The sequence below is a fragment of the Melanotaenia boesemani genome, chromosome 1, assembly GCF_017639745.1.
Source record: "Melanotaenia boesemani isolate fMelBoe1 chromosome 1, fMelBoe1.pri, whole genome shotgun sequence".
NCBI classification, from domain to species: domain Eukaryota; kingdom Metazoa; phylum Chordata; class Actinopteri; order Atheriniformes; family Melanotaeniidae; genus Melanotaenia; species Melanotaenia boesemani.
This window is the reverse complement of record NC_055682.1, coordinates 37,551,216-37,557,536: the sequence shown is the minus strand read 5'-3', so window position 1 is coordinate 37,557,536 and position 6,321 is coordinate 37,551,216. Positions and strand designations below refer to the sequence as shown.

The 6,321-nt window shown below is 39.4% G+C and overlaps 1 long non-coding RNA gene across 1 annotated transcript; it reads right to left on the bottom strand.

Moving 5' to 3' along the window:
- Positions 1-810: 810 nt before the first annotated feature.
- Positions 811-5,567, bottom strand: LOC121634864. Its single transcript, XR_006009318.1, has 2 exons — positions 4,236-5,567; positions 811-3,215 (listed from the first exon to the last, which is right to left on the bottom strand). It is a non-coding gene; the product is annotated as an uncharacterized LOC121634864 (long non-coding RNA).
- Between the last annotated feature and the right edge of the window lie 754 nt (positions 5,568-6,321).

Sequence of the window (6,321 nt, the reverse complement as noted above, 5' to 3'; positions counted from 1 at the left end):
TTGGAGCTTGTTGAACTAACAGACACATTACCACCACCAAGTGGTAGGAAGCTGCATTGCAGTTGAGCTTCTCATGGATAGCAGAAATATCTCATGTCCTCAATTGATCTGTAACACGGTCCCGCGGCCCTTATGGCCCACAGCTGTGAAAATTACTTTTTTTTGCAGCTCTCTAGGTGGCGCTCAAGGCACAAGCATAGGCCACATGGTTAAAAATCAGAGATTACATATATTTTACAACAATCTACAATTTATTTACCTGTCAAAGGGAACAACTGGCATGGGTCTCCTAAAAGATGGTGACATTAAGCAGGCCATAAGTGCTTGTAAACCTATCCTCACATCTTGCATTTGGTTAACTTAGCTATTTGAAAATTCCTTTTAAACCCATTTATTGCCTGTATTTTCATGAAATCAGGAGCTGCCACACAGGCCACAGATTTAAACTTGCTCAAGGTTTGCAAGCCGTGCACTGAGTGATGCCTCCTTCCTTATGAGCTTCTGTGGCCAAAATACACTCTCTGTAGACACAGAAAGCGGAAAGCATGGAGATATTGCAAACTGATGTGCTAACAATTGTTTTATCCTTTGTGGTGACACTGCATCATTTAGTGCTTGGAAACAGCTTTTCCACATTCTGTAAATAATGGGGACGCGTTACCAGGTCCATCATTTAGAACCAGCACAGTGAAAGTATCAGTGTAATACTGTTATGACCCTAATAATCACTTCTTTGTTTACAGTCCTAGTTGTGCCTATAGTTTAGGACTTTGTATTCTTTAACAATAAGATCGGCTTTACACAGCAATACACAGTTTAAGTACAACTTTTATTAATACTGGAATCATCACAGTGCGTTTTGTTACATTAGCAGTGAATAAAGTAAAGAAAAGAAGGATACATTTTACAAACAAAAGAAGACAGAAAAGAAAACTTCATCTGCAGCGACAGAGGTGAAACAACCATAGAAATTAAGTCACAATAAATTAAAGAAAGAGAGCGTTAAATGGGGGGAGAGAAAGAAGATAAACAAGAGCACAGTGACTGCAGGGCTTCTTGGGAGGGAAGAGAAGAGCAAAAGATTGGGTTATAAAAGAAGATGAAGCAGGTGATGACTGTCACAATGCTATTCTTTGAACAAAATAGCCTCATAGAAAATACCCCAGTGGTGAGTTATGTGGAGATCTGAAGAGTTCAGATCTTAGCTATCAAGGAAGGAGATGAAGAGAAAGAGAGCAAGAGACACTACCGAGAACTGGAGTAAAGACAGTTAAACATTCAATTTAGTTACAGTGACAGTGGCAGCTGGAGGCCGTTTCGGCCTCTCTGTTCTGGATGACTGATAAGAACTTGCAGTGTGTTACATCATAAGCCTCCCAGAGGACCTCAATGAACCCTTATGTGGCCACTGAGAATCTACCTTTGTCATGTTCACTTCGGATGAGTGTGTAGAAGTGTGTGTGAATGCACAGGGGATAGTTTCAGTATTAGCAGGAAGGATTGACAGATTGCGTGTAGGAGGTGGAAGGGAGGAACAGTAGGGGTCTCAACCATGTGTCCTTATGCAACACACATTCACAAACATGGATAAATGCATTATTGTGCATAACTTTGGGCAGACGGTTAAAACAGTGGGGTATCTGCAGCAAATTCACAATACGTCTTTAGGTCTGACCACAAATGCTAAACTAAATGTATGTCAGCTGTTAGTTTCTGATTTCAGTCAGATGATCACGTATTTCCCAAACATACATGGTTGCTGTCCACAAAATTTCCACATAGATTTCTAATGGTGAGTTCAAGCTGTGAGCAAATGCTCACAGTGGAAATCTTCCAACTTTCTGTAAATCTTAGTTACCAGGGAAACGCATATGAGGCTAACATACTGGGAGAAGTTGGTGATGTCTGGATGGTTCGGGCCATCTGAGCTACTTGAGTTTAATCAGTAATAAGTTATGTTGCATGTGGACCAAAAAAAAAAAAGTGGCTTTAACTTAAAGAGCGTTTAGGCCGTCCATGCTTGAGGGATGGATCTGTCCTTCAATGTGTGGGTGAATCAGTGATGTCTTCTACATACAAATATTCAAGCCTAGTCTTTTAGAAAAAGTCAAACCAGTTAGAAAACTGTGTGGTTTTGCCGATAAAAACAAAAACGTGTATTTTTTGTCTCACTATATTTAATAGATTTCAGTAGCACATCTGAGTTGTGCATCCAACACATTTAGCATCTTTTACAGAAGAGGTGGGACATGGCAGCCAGGTATCCAGGAGGAGGACGTTCTGAAGCTACATGTCATCAGTGAATGTGCCTGTTTTAATGTAAGCCATGATGTTAACCAAATACTTTTCAAAACCTAATCTTAACCAGAGTTTTTGTAAAGTGTAACCATAACCAAGTCATTTGTAATGTCAAAGAAAAGTAACTGAAACCACGAACAACGTATCAACAGGCCACTAAAATGACATTTTAAAGTACTTTCATTACAGATTATGTAACTTTCTGACTTGAAAACTCTGCATTGCTAACTTGTTTGATGGTTCAGTGACATCTATTATGTACATTTCTGTATTTCTCCTGAGGCTGAGTCACTTCACAGCTTTGTCTTCTGGGACGGCGTGTGATGTTGCAGCTGAGTTTCACTCTACACACCACGTCACACATCAGCAATCGAATATAAACACATTGATCGCTTTGAATGCACACTGTAGCTGATTAAGCATAAGAAGACGTTATTGTAAGAAGAGAGAAAGAGTAAGAGAGAAAGGGACAGAGCAAGAGATATGACGAGACACTGACTTTTAATGGCTGGAGAGAGCTCAGAGTACAGGTAGGATGCAAGATGGATGCTGAAAAGAGCTTTTTCAGGCTTAGGTTTACATGGAGCATTTTTGATCCAATCCGACATCCAATTAGAATAATAATGTGTCCTGTGAACACGTCAGTTAATCCAACAGGCCTTAATCGGAAAGAGTTTTCAATTCAATCGAGATGGGTGGTTTAATCCTTTTCACGATCAGATCAGCAGAGAAAAATTAGCATGGATACACTCCGATAGTTTCTGTGGTTTCTGCACATGCATAAAGCACATGTGGGGTACATGATGTAATGAGTTTCAGGGAGAACTTGAAAAATGGCAGAAGCAAAACCGTTCGAGACTGTAGCAAATATGTTTTTGTAAGAAACTGAAAGCCCTAATAAGTATTAAGCATTTTGACTAGGCCTGTCACGATAACAAATTTAGCTGTACGATAAATTTTCTCAGAAATTATCGCGATAAACGATAATATTGCGCAGAGCGCTAATGTGTCATTTTGAGACCATTCTCAACTAATACAGTGACATATGCCGTAATAATGCAAGTACACATTTTCAAAGGTCAATAAACTAAATAAATAAAAGCGCCTTTTTCACTGTTGCATCTTCAAATAAACTCCAGACAAGTAGACAAGCATGCCGGTTTTAATGACGAACCAAACTTCAGCACTTTACATCGAACAAAAACCCGTGTTCTTCTTCTGCTCTTCAAAATCTACTGCTTGTGAAACAAAGTCATTCTGCCCTCTGTTGGCCTTATAAGTAACTACAACCCAGCAGTTAGCTGGGATACCACATTCACTTACGCCGGGACACCGGCCCAAAAGTTATGCGGCCCACTGGGAATCCTCCCAAACCTCTCGATTAGCCGGCATTGCTCTTAATGTGTATTTTGTCATATACGGTAGTATATAGGCTGATTCTATTTGCGTAATGTGCCTGCGGATTACAGGGGTTATTACGGTAGACCAGGAAGTGGGGGCTTTGTACTGACGTCGTAAGCTAGAATGTGTGTGTTCTGCTTACATGTGGGAAGCAGCGAAACAATAAAAGAGGAGATGCTTGCATCTATTATTTACATATTTCAGCATGAGAATCGGAGGTTTAGCGCGAGAGCGTGAGAAGCCACTTAAATACGCAAGTCTCACGGCCATTGCGTGTTGGCAGCCGTGCAAAACAAATGCGGCTTACCGGCTCGTGCTGCAACATGCTGCAGTCAAGTGTGACACTAGAGAGATCACTCCGCAAGAAACCAGAGCGTTTAGTCGAAATACTCCATAGTGAAACCTATTGTCATACACAGTCTATGGTAAAGGGGGGACGAAAAAAAATTATCGCGGCCGGCAAACTTATCGTGCTCATATTTTCTTATCGTTCAATTAATTGACTTATTGCTTATCGCGACAGGCCTAATTTTGACGGTAAAACGGTTCAAAATATAAAAAAAGAAAAGACTTCTTCTTTAGAACTAATAAGCATTGCACATGTCAAAAGGGTTAAAATCGTATTAAATCTGTCCATCGTGGAAATACAACTGATCGGATAAACATGTCAGCTGTAATCTTTGATCGGATTGATTTCAATCTGATAGATTAAATATTTGTCCATGTAAATGTAGCTACTGAAAAAATCTGCCAAAGTTCTGTAGTGCATCTTTAAAAAATCACCTCATTGCCCTACCCAACTTCAACCCCATATACAGACTTTGTGGCCGCTTCAGTGCAATGCAACAGTTGCATCATTACTACTTAATAAAATGCGGTGGCATCGTGTTCCTCTGTGGAACAAAAAAAATATCAATAAACTGTGTCTGTGAAAACAAAAGAACAGATTAAATTGCAGAGACCCTCTAGCGAGGTTAGCATCTGCACTATCTTGGCTACCTGCCATGGTTTTAAAACCGAATGGTCCACTGCGTGAAAATAATGGCACACATTTTTACCCTTAAACTGTTTGCGTGCGAATTAAAGGGTAAAACATGTAAAAATCTGCATTTAAAACTACCTCTGCTCATGTGGTCAATGGCATTTAACAGAGCACGTAATACTACTCCCACTTGTAAGTTTTCTTTGACAGAAGCTCAATGATAATTAATTGAGATGCTGCCAAAAAGATGTCTTAAAAGCCTGATCAAAATGAATTAAACTGTAATCTAGCATTGAGAGGGAGTGTTAGACATCCATCTGTGTGCCTTGAAAACTCCTGCAAATGCATCCACCAGGGAGACTCTTACCCAAGCTAACGAGTCCAGCGCTCTGAACAACACACCCAGGATACGTTAGCCGTTACAACACATACCCCACTTTTGTACTCTCACACGCATGCATAGTTTACAGATACAGAGAGCTAGGAGATGAAGGGGAAAATAGAGACAGATAATGAACAGAGCTGAGTGTGTATTCACTTTGGACTGCGGTAGAAATAAAGACTTCAACTGAATTATTTTTCATTAGATTTGATAGGCTAAGAGGCACAGACAAACAAACTACAGCCAATGGGAATTCCCATCATCCACCATGACATGCATTGTTTTCCATTTTGTCAGCTACTCAGCATCCTCGGTGGAAAAGGTTGAGCTTTGAGGGGTAATATGAGAGAATGAAGGATGAGATGGCTTTTGTTGTTGTTTTGTCCAGTAGGTTAAAAAGGTTAAGAAAAGCAAATTATGCAGCTGTTTAACGGTCAGCTCTAAAATCTCTCTCATTACCCACTGGTGTATATTGTTTAGTATATTCAAACTGGATATATAGTTTTGGGGCCAAATTAATAAATCAGTTATCTTAGCAAGAAATTAGCACAAATAGTATTACCCAAAATCTAATTCATTACTTTAACATTTGATAGTCTAAGTAACCTTCCATTAATCACAGGTAGATAACTAGTGCTGTGTTTTCAGAGGCTATAGAGATTACTCATTATTTCAGCTTACAAATGCACATTTGATCCATAACAAGAGGAAAAGAAATGTTGTGTGAGACAGCTGTTAAAGAAGTTGCTAGTGACATTGTTGTTTTGTTTAGGAAGGTTCCTAACTGAGGGGAATCACCCAGAGGATCTTCATCATCGTAGGAAAACGCTGGATCATTCTTAATGGAAAGAAAAGAGATAATACCATCACACAATTCCTTTTAGCTGCAACAACAAGTGAATTATGTTCCTCTATTAGTCCTAGCTGTAATTTGTGAATGTAAAAGTCAGGACAGGGGAGTGAGCAGCCTGTGAAAACAGCTTTGAAAAGTTTCTTTTTTTTTACATTTTTCTGTTAACTGCTGCAGACTCACATCACAGTTCAATGTGTGACTGGATTCTTGTTGCAGTGTGGCTGTCTTTTAAAAAATACAAATTCACCGACCACAGTTCTTATCCTGATGACATTTTCCAAAGAGATTAAGAGAAAATGCTTTCAAACTGTGCGTCTTTTTTTAGCATTTCATTGCACACACACTCAATTACTTTGCACACCATCTGAATTAGGTAACAAACCACTTAAAGGAAAAATAAATAAA